This window comes from Bos grunniens, chromosome 23, assembly GCF_055505025.1.
Source record: "Bos grunniens cultivar Pamir isolate PY7600 chromosome 23, Bosgru_T2T1.0, whole genome shotgun sequence".
NCBI lineage: Eukaryota > Metazoa > Chordata > Mammalia > Artiodactyla > Bovidae > Bos > Bos grunniens.
Genome location: NC_141187.1, coordinates 41,602,264 through 41,621,614, shown reverse-complemented (window position 1 = coordinate 41,621,614; position 19,351 = coordinate 41,602,264). Strand labels below are relative to the sequence as shown.

The following is a 19,351-nucleotide window of genomic DNA, read 5'->3' as shown; positions in this document are numbered from 1 at the left end:
TTGGTGGGTGGACAGAATCATCAAAATAATGACTAAGAATCCTCACCTTAGGAAGAAGAGGTATGCTGCTACCTCCAATTTATTTCCATGTGCTAGAACTATGTAACCAAGAACAAGGTGTAGCCAAAGGAGGGGCTGTGTGTGGTGGTGGAGGGGCAGGTGGGCGGTGGAGGTGATGATGCAAAGGTTATATGGTGTGGCCAGCTCTGGCACAGTTGTAACTGCTCCATCCAGTGAGAGCTTAGTTTAACTCCTGCACACCAGGGAACAATCAGACCACAAATCGTAGCCATTAAGGAGTCTTACAGATGCTGGGTCAGGACAGACGGAAGTAAATTAGATAGAATTCTTTACTAAGGACCTTCACATGGCAAAAGTTTGGACTATTTTAAATTTGTTTTTAGTGTCTTTGACTTCTGGAACACACACTTCCAATGGAGAGGAGAGGGTCAGGATGCAAGAGCTGAGCTCTCCCCATTCCCTATTTGAGAAGAAACAATGTAAAGAACTCATTCACATGGTAAGTGTAACTTTTCTCTACTATTATCAGGCTCTGTTTGCTTAGAGTGTGGTTATTCTCAGTACCCACTATGTGTGGATCAGCTGCTGATAAATTACCATTGATAACTTTCCACCTGGGAGTTATTAAAATGAAATGCAATGTTTCATTGGACATTGGTAATGTTTTTTCTTCAAAACTCCTGAAGAGTGTTTGTGGAGACCTGTTGTTATTATTCTTTCTTCCTCATGGGCTTGGAAAAGCTCCAAAAAAGCTGTGAAGACTTCCCTGGTGGTCCAGTGGCTAAGACTCCATGCTCCCAATGCAGGGATTCAGGGTTTGATCCCTGCTCAGGGAACTAGATCCAATGAGCCACAACTAAGAGTTTGCATGCTGCATCTGAAAGAGCTCAGCTGCTGCCACTAAGACATGATGGGTGCAGCCAAAGAAATATTTTTTTAAAAAAGGCAACTTTGGCCATTCACTCATTAAAAATCTGCATTAAAAACTAAACATAAAAAAAAAAAAGAACCCTGTGTTCATTAGCTGTTTTCCGCTTACTGGTATGATCTCTAACTGGAAAACAGAAAAGGGGATTCAGGTAAAATAGCAAAGGGACTATAATCTGGTCTCAGTATGTCAGCAGCCGTGAGGGTAGGAGATCCTAGCAAAGCCCCTTCATATAAAATTGTCAGTTTAAATGTTTTATACTATATAAAGAAATGTAGAACAGCGGAACCATTCCAGTGATGGGTCCCCCTGTTCCCCACGTGTCTGTCACGTTACCAGCTTTCTAGTATAGCCTGGCCAGTAGCAACAAGAATGTTATCCAGAGACAAAATCAGTGGGGAGGAGGAGTCTCAGATGCAATGCAGAGGTGGAATAAAACAAGAATATTGTTAGCTTAGGCAATGAAGGGGACCTTAATTCAAATGCAATGTAACGAAAGGGTGTAGAGGTTGACATGGCACCAGCCTCCTTGTAAAGCAGATAATAAGATCATCTCGTAAGGAGAAAGGCAAGGTTTTGGGTTGGAATCTCAAGATCCAAAAAGATTTAGAAGAACCCAGTGTCTGCCCTGTTCTTTCCAACTCTACCACCTTCAGAACTAATTCTGTAAAAGAAAAATGTACCAATAAATATGTACTCAATGATTTCTTAAGTGTCAGTCTTGAGAAGATAGCCTTGAACCTTTAAATAGACATGATCCTTGCTTTCTTGGAACTTTTGAATCTAGTTCGAAAATATGGACAGTAAGTGTTAGAGAGCTGTGAGGAAGAAGAGTTGACTGGAGGTGGGGGGATGTCCCCCCACACCCCATGCAGGCATCTGTCACATAGCAGACAGATGCTATGCCAGGTGCAATTCGTGAAGGGAAGAATTCAGGCACCAGGTTAAGACTCATTACTTTCCCAATCAAACTAGTTTTCTTAGAAAACTTCTCTGTCTCCTATCTCTTTCCAGTTCTGGATGGCACCACCAAATCAACTGTGTCATGATTCTCATCCAAAACTGTCAGTAATACCCCAGTGCCTGCCCCTTAGGGTTCAGAGAATTTAAGCTAAGACTGAAGGTCTCCATCTGCTGGGGCCTAACCTTTTTTTCCCCGGATCTGGGTCCCACAACTCTGCTCTCATATAAGTTCACGGATTCTCCTTCATACATGTCCCATCCTTCATCACCTCTCCACTTTTGTCCCTGTTGTCCTTTCATCTTGAGTGCCTTTCCCCCCACTGCCCTTTCTTACTGTCCTATTTCTGCTTGAAAGATCAACTCTTACTTCCACCAGAATGCATTCTCTGGTTCGCGGAACCAGAAAAAACCTCCCTCCCCTGCATATCCACAAACTTTGTTCATACTTCTCTTGGACCATGTTTTAAAGTCTTCCTTACACTGTGTTTATTTTTATACTCTCTTTATCTTCTTACTAGCTTATAAATCCAAGGGGAGGATTTGTGCCTCATTCATTCACCTTTATACTCCATAATACTTTATACTCCAGTGCAAAATACACTTAGCCAAAAGAAATGCTCTATTAATGCTTGCTGAAGTTAATGCTAGAGAAAAAAAAAAAGTCATGTTAAACTGGAAACTTGGAAGTTTCCTGTGAACCTGTAAAAATCGGTTCTTAAGGATATATTAATTTTTGTATTCCTGGAACATATATATATGTATATATATTTTTAAAGATTCGTCTGTTCATTCATTCTTCAGTAAAAATGTATTGAGTACCTATCAAATGCAAGGCATGTGCACAGCAGGGACAGCACTGATCCTGGATATGTGTAATGTATCCATTCACATAGCGATGTGATCAATGACATAAACAATGTCATTCTGTTTCCCTTCTTTCCAGACAAAGGGGAGCAAGAAGGCACCCCTCATCACCAGTGTTGGACAAAGAACAGTGTGTGATAGGAAAAAACCTTAAGTTGTGACCTCTGGGGTCAGAATAGCCTTGTCATGCACAGAACCAAATTACATGCAATTTTAACACCGAGAGAAAATACTGGCTTTTTAGACACTCATCCTAGTATTTGCTTAGAAATTTTGCTTTAAGAAATATCAATGCAACCCCGCCCCCCTTTCTTCTCTGTAATTATTTTCCTAACATTCATTCAATGAAGAGCTTCAAGTCTACTTTTTCAGATTGAAATAAACTAATGAAAATTGAAAATCAATGTTTTCTTTCTAACAGCGTTAACAAAAAAAAGTAAAAATCTCCAGTTTTGTAATTGTAGTCAACATACCAAGGGGAATGGCCACAAATACAATAAAAGTAAATTGGTTTAGGGTACCAGGAAGTGGGCTTCCCTGGTGGCTCAGACGGTGAAGAATCTGCCTGCAATGTGGCAGACCTGGGTTCGATCCCTGGGTAGGAAAGATTCCCCTGGCGGAGGACTTGGCAACCCACTCCAGTATTTTTGCCTGGAGAAACCCCATGAACAGAGGAGCCTGGCGGACTACAGTTTAGGAGGTCACTAAGCACAGCACTTTTATCCTTAAACAATCAGGCAATTTTTACAAAAAGATGTATGTAAAGTACATTTTAAAATACATTGTTAAAATGTTGTTACAAAATATGAATGCATCTGAACTTTGTGTCTAGCTGAAGTGTTGCTTCTCCACCTCCCTCTCCAGCCAGGAACTTTATCCCTCTACTGGGGTTGGGGAGAACACTGGCCGGTCTGTAGCTCCCCAAGGACCCATCCTTTCTCTGCACAAGCCTTTGAGGATCCAATCTTCGGCTTCTTCAGCCAGGAGCCTCCCGGATCTTTCCAGACTTCTTTGCAAGGCTGCCTGATGCAGCGAATTCATTCCTGTCTGAGCCTGCCGCCCTCTGCCTTCCTCCTCTCGCTCTTTTCTCCCACGGCCCATCTGCCCCTCCTCTCCTCCATCCCCTCTCTCCCCTCCGCTCCCCTTTATTTCCACTCCCCGCCGGCGGAGCTTGGCTCCCCTCCCTTCCCCCCTCTCCCTCTCTCTCCCTCTCGGCGAGTCAGTATTTGGAGCTCCCGGAAGCCGCCGGCCACTCTCCCCGGGAGCAGCGTGACCGACACCGACTCCTGCTAGGGGGGTGAGGAGGAGGAGGAGGGGAGGAGGGCGCGCGAGTGGCCGAGCGCGGATTGGCATCGCCCAGCACCGGACCGCGGAACCCGAGGGCAGGTAATCCAGAGCTGCCGGGCCGGGCCGGGCCGGGAGGGGCGCGGGGTGGAGTGGGGGGAGCACCCCGCGGCCGCGCTCGGAAGTTGCGCTCCATGGGTGGGGTACAGAGGAGCCCGGGCCGAGGCGCGCGGGGAATAAAGACGCTTGCTGGCCCGCATGCGGGAGAAGCGGGCGGCCGCGGGGCCTGGGTGCAAGGCCCGGACGCGGGGGTGCGGGCGTGAGGGGGGCACCCCATCTGGGTCAGCGCAGCGGCGCTCCCCGCCCCCGCCGCCTGCCCGGTGCGCGCCGCGCAGGCCGGGCTGGAAGGCGGGTGCGGGCGTGCAGCGGTCTCGGGGCTGGACCCGTGGCTGAGGCCTCGCAGCCGCACTCCAGGCGGGTCTAACTTTGGGGGTGCTCGCCCCCTCTGCTCTGAGCCTCAGGGGGTGCGGGGTATTGGGGAAGGGGGGTTGTCATTGGACTGAATTTGATCCTAGCCAGGAAGTGCTGGAAAGAAATGGACCTGGCTTCTCTGCAGAACCTGACCTGAGGTCTTGAGTCACTTTAAAAAAATGTACTGGCCACTGAGGCATTGAGGGACAGCTCCGAAGAGGTCACCTCGCCACCACTGGGTCTTTCCTTGGGTAGAGGGGTTTGGTGGAAGCAGCTTCGTTATCTTCGCTTTGGAGACTAATAATCACATATGCAAATAGCCTTGCCTTTATTGCCATCAGAGTGGTATCAGACATCACAAATAGGCTGCAGGGTTTAGCGATATTTGAATTATTGCATTCTCTAAAAGGAATGAATATGGATATTGAACTAGAATTAGGTCCAAACAGCCAAAGCGGAGATGAACACAGCAGAGAAGATCAAGAACCTCTGGTTATATAGTCAGAGGAATGCAGAAGTCTATGGGACTTAAACCACAAAAGTTAACCAGAATTGTTTGCAGAGTACTATTTCTTTACTGCTTATATAAGACTTTTTTAATTTAAGGAACATGGCTTAGAATTCTTGGCAAAATATCTAAGCCCATGTAATGTAAGGTTACGGCTGTGGAGTGATCCTTGGGGGAATTGTTCTTATAGTTATTAAAGTCCAGTTAGACTGTAAGCCTCCTGAGGGCAAGGGTGGGTATTTTTTAAAGATTTTACTGCACCAAGCAGTATTTGACTCCAACCCTTTAATGAACAGGCAGTAAAAGTTTGTTAAAATGATTAACCCAACGGTTTGAGTGTGATTGTGACTTTTTGAAGATACTACATTATTTTTTAAGGAAACACTACTCTTTGATCTCCAAATCTAAAAGTCCTTAATAAATTAGAACTGAGGTATCATAAATATTTATTAAAATTAAAGAGGAAAAAATTGAGAAATCATGAAGGTAAATGTCAAGGCAGTATTGGCTAGTAGGAAATAGGTTTTTGCTGCTCATTGTAGAAGTGAAAAATATTTTAACTTGTTGATATAAGGTAAGGTTTAGAGTAAAGGGCTGGATAGTAAACTTGTAGACTTTCTTGGCTCTGTGGTCTCTTTAGTAACTACTCATCTGTGCTGTTGTAGCTTAAAACCAGCCACAGAAAATGACTAAATAAATGATGTGACTGTATTTCACTTTATTCGTGGACACTGAAATTTGAAGTTCATATAATTTTCATCAGTATTGAAATTTGTTATCCAGCTCTGTGACCCCGTGGACTGTAGCATCTGCCAAGCTCCCCTGTCCTTGAAATAGTCTTTTTTTTTTTCCAGGCAGTAAAAACTGTAAAATTCATTTTTAGCTTGGGAGAGGATGGGAGACACAAAAGCAGCTGGAGAAAGGGGGCAGGTTTGTCACGTTGGTAGTAGTTTACTCTTCCCTCCTACCATGTGTAGAGTTTGGAGGGGAACCTGTTTGTTTTTTTTTTTTTTTTTTTAAGATTTTTTTCTTTTTTTGATGTGGACCATTTTTAAAGTCTTTATTGAGTTTGTTACAATATTGCTTCTGTTTTATAGTTTGGTTTTTTGGCCACAAGGCATGTAGGATCTTAGCTCCCTAATAGGGATTGAACCCTCACCCCCTGCATTGGAAGGCAAAATGTTAACCACTGACCTCCAGGGAAGTGCCTGGAGAGGCACCTCTCGAAAGGGTCAATGGGCCAGATTAACTGGGGGCTTAAGTCATACCAGGAGCTTCCCTGGTGGCTCAGAGGTTAAAGCGTCTGCCTGCAATGTGGGAGACCAGGGTTCAATCCCTGGGTTGGGAAGATTCCCTTGGAGAAGGAAATGGCAACCCACTCCAGTACTCTTGTCTGGAGAATCCCATGGACGGAGGAGCCTGGTGGGCTACAGTCCACGGGATCACAAAGAGTCAGACACGACTGAGCAACTTCACTTTCACTTTTCACTTAAGTCATACCCAGGAGTTAAGTTAATACCTTCAAGAGTAGCATTAACTTATTTTGGGCATTGCAGTATTTTGTGTCGAGTATTTCCTAACAGACATCTTTATGTATGACATTTCCTTTTTAATTCATCAATTATGTGATATACATAAAATAATTTGGTAAGTTTATGTAAACTGTAAACATAATATTCAAATAACTGCCTGTAGCCCTGTCCCGGGCTTCCCGGGTGGTGCTAGTGGTAAAGAACCTGCCTGTCAATGCAGGAGACATAAGAAACTCAGGTTCGATCCCTGGGTCAGGAAGATCCCCTGGCGGACAGCATGGCAACCTACTCCAGTATTCTTGTCTGGAGAATCCCATGAACAGAGGAACGCGCCAGGCTCCAGTCTATGGGGTCTCAAAGAGTCAGACATGACTGAAGCAACTTAACATGGCAGCCCTTTCACTAGGGCTTTCAACCCTTAAACACTAGGGCTTATGAACTAGATAATTGTGAAAATATAACCCACAGAATGGGAGAAAATATTTTAAAATCCTATATTTGATAAGGAACTTGTATCCAAATATATAGAGTTCTTACAACTCAATAATAAAAAGTAACCCAATATAGAAATTGTCAAGATATCTGAATGAATATTTCTCCTAAGAACATATACAAATGGCCATAAGCACATGAAAAGATAGCTCAACATCATTATTCATCAGAAAATGCATATCAAAACCACAGTGGGGTACCACTTCACACCCACTAGGATGGCTAGAATTGAAAAGTCAGATAAGTGTTGGTGAGCGTGTGAAGGAGTTAGAACCCTTGATACCCTTATATGTTGCTGGTAGAAATATTTCTTGTACAGTTGCTTTGGAAAACAATTGGGCAGTTCCTCAAAAAGTAAACAGAGTTACCATGTGAAACAACAATTTCACTCTTAAGTATATACATCCAAGAGAAATGAAAGCACATGTTGGCACAAAAACCTGTACATAAATGTTTATACCAGCACCATTCATAACAACCAAATTAAAAATAACTGAGATGTCCATAGGCTGAGGAATGGATAAATAAAATGTGATATATCCATACAATGGGATTTTATTTAGCCATAAAAAAGAATGAAATACTGATTACATGTACCTTGAAACCATTATTCTAAGTGAAAGGATTTAATCAAGAAAGACCACACATTGTATCGTTCTATTCATATGGAAATGTTCAGAACAGGGCAATGTACGGAGACAAAGTAGGTTAGTGGTTTCTTAGGTGTGGAGGTTGATGGTGGGGGTGGGGGTGATAGCAAAGGGTGCAGGGTTTGTTTTTGAGCTGGCAAAATGTTCTAAAACTAGTGATGGTTGTGAACATCATCAGATGGTACACTTCAGATGGGTGAATTGTACAGTAAGTCCCCTACATACAAACCTTCAAGTTGCAACCTTTCAAAGATGCATATGTATTATAAACCTATTATAGTACTATAATCATATGCGAGCCATATCTCAATAAAGTTGTTAAACAGAAGGCTAGAAAAAGAGGACTAGATTGCTACCCATACTGTTGTATATTTCTTTATGCCCTTCTCCTATGACATTCACTGTACCCATCCTTACACTGGATTTTGTGTTAACCATTCCTGATTTTATTGTAAAATGCTTTTGTGACATGTATATGTTCCTAATCAAGTTTGTCTACATTTGCTTGTTTTTCTAAAACCATATCTTTTATTTTACATTTCCTTAGGAGGGACCTTTTATTTTGTTTCTGTCACTGAAGGGGTTTTTTGGCTGTGCTGGGTCTTTATTGCTGTACTCAGTCTTTCTCTAGTTGCAGCACACAGGCTCTGGAGCGCGGGCTCAGTGGCTGTGGCAAGTGGGCTTAGCTTCCCCTTGGCGTGCAGGATCGTAGTTGTCAGACCGAAGACCAAACCTGTGTCCTCACATTGGACGGAGGATTCTGATCCACTGCACCACCAAGGAAGTCCCTTGGTTTTTGTGTCTGTGTTTTTTTTAATTTATAAAAAGGATATATGTATATTATAACCTCACTTTTAAAAAGCTCAAAACTAAGTTTTCAAGGATTATCCGTGTTGTTGCATGTAACTATGTATTATTGTTGGCAAATATTCCACAGTTTACCCTTTCTCTCATCGATGGACATTAGGGTTGGCGCCCATGTTTTGTTGCTTTGGAGACTTTTTTTCCATGTGTCTTGGCACACATGTGTCTTCTGTGTGAATGTGCCATGTATTTTAATTACCAAAAAGAGAGTTGATTGACATACACAGTAGTGGTATAACCCCAGCTTATTCATTCCCCTAAACCAAGTGCTTTAATCTGATACCCTATTATAAATCTCTTCCCACTTAAATTCTAGTTGTAATATCTGGTTTCTTATCACCTAAGAAGCATGGAAAAACACTATTTTAAAATGCTAAAATGAATTTGCTTGACAGATATAAGCAAGCTTCTTCCACTGTGAAAGAGGGAAGTCCAGTGAAGTTCCACAGGATAAATGTTACTTGTGTGAAAAAAGTCTTGGTTATTCAGTCATATCTGACTCTTGGCAACCCATGGGCTTTAGCTCTCCAAGCTCCCCTGTCCATGGAATTCTTCAGGCAGGAATACTGGAGTGGGTAGCCATTTCCTTCTCTAGGGAATCTTCTCGATATTTGCATGCCAATACACAATTAGTACTTGCTTTATTATCAATTTTCTACATGTTAACTTTTAATTACAACAGCAGAGTCATGGACCAGAAATGACTGAAATAACCCAGAAGGATGAGCAGTTATGCTACTCAACTAAATTTCAGTCTCCCTAAATTTTTCCTTACATTGATGATTTAAATAATTTTAATATTTCATCACCATATGATGTTAAGTATATAACTCAAGGAGTTCAAAAAATTTGAGTGACATTTCTATTACAAAATTTCATCCATTTGCATCTCATTATATGAATAGTTTGCCAGGATTTACATTGATAAAAACAAAAATTGAGAATCAAATTGATTTTCAACCTTGACTCTTTCTAACAATAAGTATACTGATCCCATATGTATGAGACAATTGAAAAATAAGAGCTCTAAAGAGAGAGGTTTTCAATGAAAAAAATACCTTTTATCTACATTTACTAATATTTGTCAATATTTGTAGTATTTGTTTTGTTTTTGGTAAGTTCCTTCTAGTAAGAGTTACAGTGGTAACAACTAGGAGAGCACTCTTTACCATTGAATTTAAATACATATATATATCAGATGACACCACCTTTATGGCAGAAAGTGAAGAACTAAAGAGCCTCTTGATGAAAGTCAAAGAGGAGAGTGAAAAAGTTGGCTTAAAGCTCAACATTCAGAAAACTAAGATCATGGCATCCAGTCCCATCACTTCAAGGCAAACAGATGGGGAAACACTGGAAACAATGGCTGACTTTATTTTTCTGGGCTCTAAAACCACTGCAGGTGGTGATTGCAGTCATGAAATTAAAAGACGCTTACTCCTTGGAAGGAAAGTTATGACCAACCTAGACAGCATATTCAAAAGCAGAGACATTACTTTGCCAACAAAGGTCCGTCTAGTCAAGGCTATGGTTTTTCCAGTGATCATGTATAGATGTGAGAGTTGGACTATGGAGAAAGCTGAGCGCTGAAGAATTGATGCTTTTGAACTGTGGTGTTGGAGAAGACTCTTGAGAGTCCCTTGGACTGCAAGGAGATCCAACCAGTCCATCCTAAAGGAGATCAGCCCTGGGTGTTCATTGGAAGGACTGATGTTGAAGCTGAAACTCCAATGCTTTGGCCACCTGATGGGAAGAACTGACTCACTGGAAAAGACCCTGATGCTGGGAGGGATTGGGGGCAGGAGGAGAAGGGGATGACAGAGGATGAGATGGCTGGATGGCATCACCACTCAGTGGACATGGGTTTGGGTAGACTCCGGGAGTTGATGATGGACAGGGACACCTGGTGTTCTGTGATTCATGGGGTCACAAAGAGTCAGACATGACTGAGCGACTGAACTGAACTGATATATATATATATATATATATATACTTTTGATACAGAAAAGTATGATAGGGTAATGAACAAAAGACATTAAAGCATAAAATATGTAAATCTAGGATAAACTCTTATAGAGTGAGAAGAATGGAAATGTAAATTAACGGAGAAATATAATCATGCAAGATTTTTGACTGTCAAAGAACAACCTCTTTATGTATTCTTTTAAAGTAAATGATGATGAGTTTCAATGGATGTATTTCAGCAAGTGATAAAATAGTTTTAGTTTTACATGTCAATATTTACAGAATACTGGCAGCTACATTCTTCACAACAGTTCACATTTTGGTGAAAATTTTTACATGTCAACCTAAAAATGTGAAAGAGGGATTTACAAAGTTCTTTTAGGTTGTATACACGTAAGAATTTGAAAATCCCTTTGAAACTCATCCTGCTTCCATTTTCTGACCGAAAATAAGAGTCTCAATTCAGTTCAGTTCAGTTCAGTCTCTCAGTCGTGTCCGACTCTTTGCGACCCCATGAACCGCAGCACTCCAGGCCTCCTTATCCATCACCAACTCCCGGAGTTCACTCAAACTCATGTCCATCGAATTGGTGATGCCATCAACCATCTCATCCTCTGTCATCCCCTTCTCCTCCTGCCCTCAATCTTTCCCAGCATCAGGGTCCTTTCAAATGAGTCAGCTCTTTGCATCAGGTGGCCAAAGTATTGGAGTTTCAGCTTCAACATCAGTCCTTCCAATGAACACCCAGGACTGATCTCCTTTAGGATAGACTGGTTGGATCTCCTTGCAGTCCAAGGGACTCTCAAGGGTCTTCTCCAACACCACAGTTCAAAAGCATCAATTCTTCGGCGCTCAGCTTTCTCCATACTCCAACTCTCACATCTATACATGATCACTGGAAAAACCATAGCCTTGACTAGACGGACCTTTGTTGGCAAAGTAATGTCTCTGCTTTTGAATATGCTGTCTAGGTTGGTCATAACTTTCCTTCCAAGGAGTAAGCGTCTTTTAATTTCATGACTGCAGTCGCCACCTACAGTGATTTTGGAGCACAGAAAAATAAAGTCAGCCACTGTTTCCCCTGTTTCCACTTCTATTTGCCATGAAGTGATGGGACCGGATGCCATGATCTTCGTTTTCTGAATGTTGAGCTTTAAGCCCACTTTTTCACTCTCCACTTTCACTTTCATCAAGAGGCTCTTTAGTTCTTCACTTTCTGCCATAAGGGTCGTGTCATCTGCATATCTGAGGTTATTGATATTTCTTCTGGCAATCTTGATTCCAGCTTGTGCTTCCTCCAGCCCAGCATTTCTCATGATGTACTCTGCAGAGAAGTTAAATAAGCAGGGTGACAATATACAGCCTTGACATACTCCTTTTCCTATTTGGAACCAGTTTGTTGTTCCATGTCCAGTTCTAACTGTTGCTTCCTGACCTGCATACAAATTTCTCAAGAGGCAGGTCAGGTGGTCTGGTATTCCCATCTCTTGAAGAATTTTCCACAGTTTATTGTGATCGACACAGTCAAAGGCTTTGGCATAGTCAATAAAGCAGAAATAGATGTTTTTCTGGAACTCTCTTGCTTTTTCGATGATCCAGTGGATGTTGGGAGTTTGATCTCTGGTTCCTCTGCCTTTTCTAAAACCAGCTTGAACATCTGGAAGTTTATGGTTCACATACTGCTGAAGATTGAAAATAAGAGTCTGTGATGTGGCAAACCATTTCTGCAGGTTTAGTGTTGATAAATTAACTGATTCATTGATTGATAGTGACTCCTTATTTTACTAGATTCAGAGATTTTTGAAAGGTCAAGTTCTTGATACTTGTGACACCTCTCCAAAGAGGATGATAGCCCAGTACATTCTATTTATTTATTTTCAGGCAGTTATGTTAATATCTTTATTCATTTTTCTTGTTCTTCACTTGGAGGCATTCTCTGTAATGCATTGCATTTGTGTATATGTATGTGTATAATTACCAGACAGATAGCACTCTGGATCTGTAAATGTATAGCTTTCTCCAAGTTTGGGAAGTTTTTGGCTGTTATTTTTTCAAGTATGTTTCCTACCTCAGTCTCTTTGTCCTCTCCAGAAATTCCAGTGACACTAATATCAAACCTTTTTGTATTATCCCACAGGCTTTTTAGGCTCAGTTCACTTTTTTGTTCCGAGAAGGCAGTGGCACCCCACTCCAGTACTCTTGCCTGGAAAATCCCGTGGACGGAGGAGCCTGGTAGGCTGCAGTCCATGGGGTCGCTAGGAGTCGGACACGACTGAGCAGCTTCACTTTCACTTTTCACTTTCATGCATTGGAGGAGGAAATGGCAACCCACTCCAGTGCTCTTGCCTGGAGAATCCCAGGCATGGGGGAGCCTGGTGGGCTGCCGTCTATGGGGTCGCACAGAGTCCAACACGACTGAAGCGACTTAGCAGCAGCAGCGGCGGCGGCACTTTTTTATTCAACATTTTTCTCTTCTTTAGATTGGATAATATCTACATCAAGTTTATTGATATTTTCTTTGTCATCTCTGTGCTGCTTTTGATCCCATCCCATACATTTTGTACTTGTTATTGTATATTTCAGTTCTAAAATGTTCACTTGTTTCTTTTTTGTAGGTTTTGTGTCTCTGTTGAGAACTCTGATCTTTCAATTTATGTTGAGAGTGTTTACCTTCATTTCTTAGAACATAGTTAAAAACAGCTTCTGTAATCTATCTGATAATTTCAACATCTGTATCATCTTGGAGTTGGCATGTGATAATTGTCTTTTCTTTTAAGGGTTGACCATGTTCTCCTGGTCTCCTGCATGTTACTGATAATTTTTTTTTAACTGAATTCTGAACATTTTGAGTATTATGTTGTGAGACCTCTGGGTCCTTTTGAAATGCTCAGTGTTTTCTTTTACCAAGCAATCAACACAGTTCTATCTTGCATCCTGTGGGAATGGTTCCAATATCAGTTCAGTTTTCAAAGCCTTTGCTCTGTTGCGTTGGATCCCATGGAAGCACTGTTTAGGGGTTAGTCTGGGACTTGAGCAGTGAGATTTGAGCAGAACTTAAATCGTAGTTCAGTTCTCAAAGCCTTTGGATCTGTCCTACACATACATAGCTCAGGGGTGAGACTGGGGGGTGTCCACTGGTTCATGTACAACGTCAGGGGACCCCCTTCTTCAGCTGTCTCCATTCTGAGATTCCTCCCACACTCTCCTTCCCCTGGGATCCTTTTGCTGCTCTTCTGGCCAGAAGGACTGGGTTTCTGTTGAGGTGTTAGCTACTTCTGCTGCTGCCGTTCAGTTTCCCCAAACAGGGGCCATCCTTAGGACAAAGAAGTAACAGAAAATAAGAGGGGAGAATGACAGGGATTCTGACTACACTCTTTGGATCACAAAGGGCCCTTTCCCTGCTCCTCTGGCAATACGATTAGGATTTTTGGGAGGTATTTTAGCTGTCTGTGCTGCTGCTTGCTCTTCTACCATGCAATTCTCTGATGGGCAGCCACTCTTGGAAAAGAAAAAAGGGAAAAAACCCAAGCAATCCAGACTTTCCCTCACATCCTTCCATTTATATGGGCCTCCTTTTCAAGGCTTCTGATTGAAAAGAGGAGGGTTCTCTCAGAGATTTTTTTGTTTGTTTTTTCATTGGCCACACCATGCAGTGTGGATGACTACCCCGACCAGGGATCGAACCCACACTCCCTGCATTGGTGACGCAGAGTCTTAATCACTGGACCACCAGGGAAGCCCTCTCTCAGAGTTTTTGTTGCTTGTATCCTGTGTGCAGTTCCAACTGCAAGTCACCTCTGAAGAGAAAAGAGGAGCAAGCCCAGAAATGCACTCCCAAATGGATCCTTTTCCCAGTGTTGATTGCCCTTCTCAATACTCCTGCTGTTGTTTATCCTTCAGGGTCAGGAGTTGCCTCTTGCATTTGAACACAGTTTAGAGACAGGCTGTGATGAGCATATTCCCTCTGAATGGTCTCTGGGAGCCCTTCCTCCTTTCTTACTCCCTTTTTCCACTTTTCCCCCATCCCTCACCATTCTTTCCTTTCTGCTTCTCTTTCTCTCTTTCCCCTTTACTCTAAGCTCCCACGTCCAAAGAGCGAAAAAGAACTTTGCATCTTCTGGTGGTCCACAGCTCTATTTAAAAACTGATCTTGTCATAAGTAGTAAATCGAAGTCAAGTATGGAAGTGGTCAAGTATTTTGAACGTCAAGTATTTTGGCCCCTACAACTAGTTCCAGGAGTGAGGGGTGTGGCCATTCAGAGCAACCTCTGGTCAAGTTTAATTACTACCTGTGACTTTGTAGGGAGATGAGAGTGCCAGAATCCCTCAGATTTAACCAGTTTTCAACCACCTCTTTAAAAAAAGAAGTACTTATTTTTGTTTTGTTTTTTGTAGCTTTGGTGGCAGTGGTGGTTTAGTTGCTAAGTTGTATATGACTCTTGCGACCCCATGACTGTAGCCTGCCAGGCTCCTCCATCCATGAGATACTCCAGGCAAGAATACTGGAGTCAGTTGCCATTTCCTTCTCCATTTTGTAGCTTTATTGAGGTATAATTTTGCATACCATAAAATTACCCACTTAAAGTGCACAATTCAATGATTATTAGTGCATTATACAACAGCCACCACAATCCTGGCTTAGATCGTTTCTATCTCTTCAAATAGAAATTTTGTACCCATTTGCAGTCACTCCTCATTTCTCTCCCCAGCCCCAAAGTGAAAGTGAAAGTCACTCAGTCGTGTCCAACTCTGCAACCTCATGGACTGTAGCCTGTCAGGCTCCCCGTCCATGGAATTCTCCAGGCCAGAGTACTGGAGTGGGTAGCCGTTCTCTTCTCTAGGGGTCTTCCCAACCCAGGGTTTGAACCCAGGTATCCTACATTGCAGGTGGATTCTTTACCTTCTGAGCCACCAGGGAAGCCCCTCCCTAACCCAAGGCACCCACTAAACTACTTTCTGTCTCTACAGATTTGCTTTTTCTGGAAAGTCATATAAATGGAATTATACAATACACGGTCTTCTGTGTCTGCTTCTTTCACCAAGCATAGTGTTCCTGAGGTTTGTTTATGTGGTAGTATGTGTCCGTACTTCACTCCTTTTTATTGTTGAATAATACTCCATTGTACGGATGGACCACATTTTGTTCATTCATCTTTCAGTTGATGGACATTTGGGTTGTTTCCGTCTTGTGTGTGTGTGTGGCCATTGTGAATGATGTTGTCATAAACATTTGTGTACAAGTCTTTGTGTGTGTGCACACATTTTTCTTTTTTTAATGTTTATTTATTTGACTGGGTCTTAGTTATGGCATGTGAGATCTAGTTCCCTGCTACTGCTAAGCCCCTTCAGTCATGCCCGACTCTGTGCGACCCCATGGACTGCAGCCTACCAGGCTCCTCTGCCCATGGGATTCTCCAGGCAAGAGTACTGGAGTGGGGTGCCATTGCCTTCTCCACTAGTTCCCTGAGCAGGGATCAAACCCAGGCCCCCTGCATTGGGAGCAGGGAGTGTTTGCCTCTAGACCACTAGGGCCATCTCTGGATATATGTTTTCATCCCTCTTAAGTAGGTAAATATGAATAGAATGGCTGAACAGTATGGTAAAAATGTGCTTAACTTTTTAGGAAACTTCCAACCTTTTTCCACAGCAGCTGCACTATTTTACATTCCCACCGGCAATGTAGGAAGGTTCCAATTTCTTCATAACCTTACCAGCACTTGATATTGTTTGTCTCTTTGATTGTAACCATCCTAGTGGGTATTTTCAGTTCCCCTAGTGAAGGTATAACCCGGTGGTTACAGATAGAAAAGATAACCTGGTGTCGTTGTGGTTTTGATTAGGATTTTCCTGGTGACTTGATGTTGAGTGTTTTTATAGGCAGTGTTGGCTATTTGCATATCTTCTTTGGAAAAACGTCTCTTCAAATATTTTGCCCACTTTTAAGTTGGTGTACTTGTCTCCTTCTCATTGAGTTTCAGGTGTTCTTTATGTATTCTGGGTACAAGGCGAACAATACGTTTACTTTAAGGAGGAACAAAAGGTCCATGGAAGCCCTGCCTGGGCCCTGGTAGCCTGGCCAGGGGGACTCCACCGTTCTTTACCCAGTGCCAGAATGTGGCCCTGGGGGGAAGTCCTAGAAGCATCTCTTTGACCTCTCCCTCCTCCATGGCCTCAGCAGAGCAAAACAACAGCAAATAGAAAAGCTCAGGAATAGAAAGAGTCCTCAATAGCATAGGAGTGCAGAAAGTGGGTGGGAAGGGAGAGCAATAGGTCTCCAGCAAAAGATCCTTACTTCATGCTTAGCTAAGAGAGCACCTGCTTCAGGAATGGAATGTGTTAGGGATCTGTTCTGGTCCCAGTTAGCATTCAGAGTCTGTGATTTTATGTCTCTGTCCTTACGCAGCCCCATCACCCCAAGTCAGGGCACAGCACCAGCCTTTAAGATATAGTTAGACGTCCCACATGGTTTCTGATTCCACTGGACTCTCTTCTGCTGAAATAGCCCAGTGCCCTGTGTCCTGGTGTTCTTCAGGGCCAGCTGTCCTTAACAGCCAAACCATCTACTCCCCAGGGAAATCATGGTGCCTTGAAAATAGAATCTGTGTCTCATCCATATATGTAGCCCGGGAACTCTGCTCAAGACACATACAATTATCGTAAGTCCGAATGAAGAGGAAGGGATGAGTTCGTGTATTGGAAGTGAGAAAACTGAGACTCAGGTTAAGCAGTCTACCCAGAGTCACACAGGTTGTCAATAAAGGGATTGGGTCTCAAATTAAGATTCTCTGATACCAAAAATACTTTTTCCACTAAGTCAAGTTATGAGTCCTAGCCTCTCATCTTCAGAGATTCCAACTTAGAGAAGAAGTATTTATACTAATAGACTGAACAGGGATGGTTCTGGGGAGTGATGCCACAGTGTGGAGAGGGCAAATGGGCTGAGGAGGTCATTTCTCTATGTGGTTTGTTTATGACGTCCTTCTGTACCCAACTCTGGATTTGGTGGACACGACAGGAAGTACTTCAAGGAAGGTTATCTCTGATGGGTAGGATGAGGGATGACCTCTTAGAGGGTTGGGATTCAAAGCCTGTGTGCATCAGGGCCTGAAGGGGTCCTGGGAGAAGTGGAAATGGCAGGACTGTAGTATAGAAGGGTTGTGGGGTTGTATTTGGGAAGGGATGAGTTGTCTCGCTGATGGACTCTTAGGAACCTGGTGAGTTGTAGTGGTAGGGTGAGGGCCTTTTGAAAATCAAGCTAAAGTTTGCTTGTTTGCTTTTTTCTCTGCAGTGGAACATTGTTAGAGGCTTTATAGGAATCAGTTGGCTAACCAGGATCATACGCATTTTCTCCAGTTCTGTGAAAAATTTAAAGTGCTCTTTTATTCATGTAACTCTCTGATCTCTCCTCTTCTGATTCCACTGTTTCAGAGCTTAAAGACTCTTGAAACTTCTTTGCAGTAAAAAGAAAACAGTGGTTTTGAGACCTCCCTGGTGGTCCAGTGGCTAAGACTCCGACTCCCAATGCAGGGTACCTGGGTTCAAACCCTGGTTGGGAAACTAGATCCCACTGCCTCAGCTGAAAGATCCCACATGCTGCAACCAAGGCCCGGCACAGCCAAATAAAAAATATAAATATATATTTAAAAAATAATAAAAATGGTGACTTTTTTGCTGTTTGGTGAGAAACTGGCTCCAGATGGTCCCTTTGGAGACTAAGGGAAAGATGAAGGCAGGTACCTTGACAATGTGAATGTGTGTCTTATGGAACAACTCTCTGACTTGACTGAGCAGTGTCTGCTTGCAGCCTCCTACCACTACAGCTGGCAGGATATGTATTTTAATTGCTCTTGATTTTCTATGTACGAGTATTTTCATAGCAGATAGTGGGGACTATCTTGATGAATGATACAGCGTATTTAGTGAGCCAGTCAATGAACGGATGAATAATGCCATGATTTGTTTCTTCTATACATACCATTACCCTAATTAGTAATAGTGAGCCACAGGATCACTTCCCCCAGTGACTGGTAGGTTACAGAGGAAAGAACAGGTAATTGTCTCAATAGTCTCAATAAAGAGAAACCACAATCTAGGAAAGTCTGGTGTGAAGATAGTTAACCAATTATTTTTGAATTTGGGTGGACTTATAGAGAAAGTCGGAGAAGGTGATGGCACCCACTCCAGTACTCTTGCCTGGAAAATCCCATGGACGGAGGAGCCTGGTGGGCTGCAGTCCATGGGGTCGCTAAGAGTGGGACACGACTGAGAGACTTGAGTTTCACTTTTCACTTTCCTGCATTGGAGAAGGAAATGGCACCCCACTCCAGTGCTCTTGCCTGGAGAATCCCAGGGACAGGGGAGCCTGGTGGGCTGCCGTCTATGGGGTCGCACAGAGTCGGACATGACTGAAGCGACTTAGCAGCAGCAGCAGCATAGAGAAAGTAGTCCATTGTGACTTTTTATTGTTTGCAGAGAGCTCACATAAAAGCCAACTGCCCAGCCTTACCCTAAGAAAAAGTTTGACAGTCTTCAATTTCCTGTCACTTCAAGTCTATTTTCTATTTAATGTTAGGCTCGTGATCTTTGAAATCCCTTGGATCTGGGTTTCTCTTACAGAGGAGAAACTCCCCATGAGTATTTCTGCATCTTTGGTCTAGTTAGAAGTTTAAACCAGCAACCCAGAAGACTTGGCTCTTTTATTAACCTGAAAATATTCCCAAAGTAGTATTTATTTGTTTTATGAATTTGCTGTGGGAAATTTATAAAACTGTATAGACAATATGGAGTTTTTTAAAAAATCTGAAAACCT

The 19,351-nt window shown here is 42.7% G+C and overlaps 1 protein-coding gene across 2 annotated transcripts in view; it reads left to right on the top strand.

Annotated features, from left to right (window-relative positions):
• Positions 1-244: 244 nt before the first annotated feature.
• Positions 245-19,351, top strand: part of CAP2 (cyclase associated actin cytoskeleton regulatory protein 2) — a 143,632-nt gene continuing 124,525 nt past the window's right edge. Inside the window, exon 1 of one of the 2 annotated variants that reach the window (XM_086370169.1) lies at positions 245-520. The gene's annotated coding sequence lies outside the window, so the exon portion shown is untranslated. Of the gene's footprint in view, positions 521-4,027; positions 4,163-19,351 lie in introns of those variants that run through there. The other variant, XM_086370168.1, reaches the window with a different exon arrangement.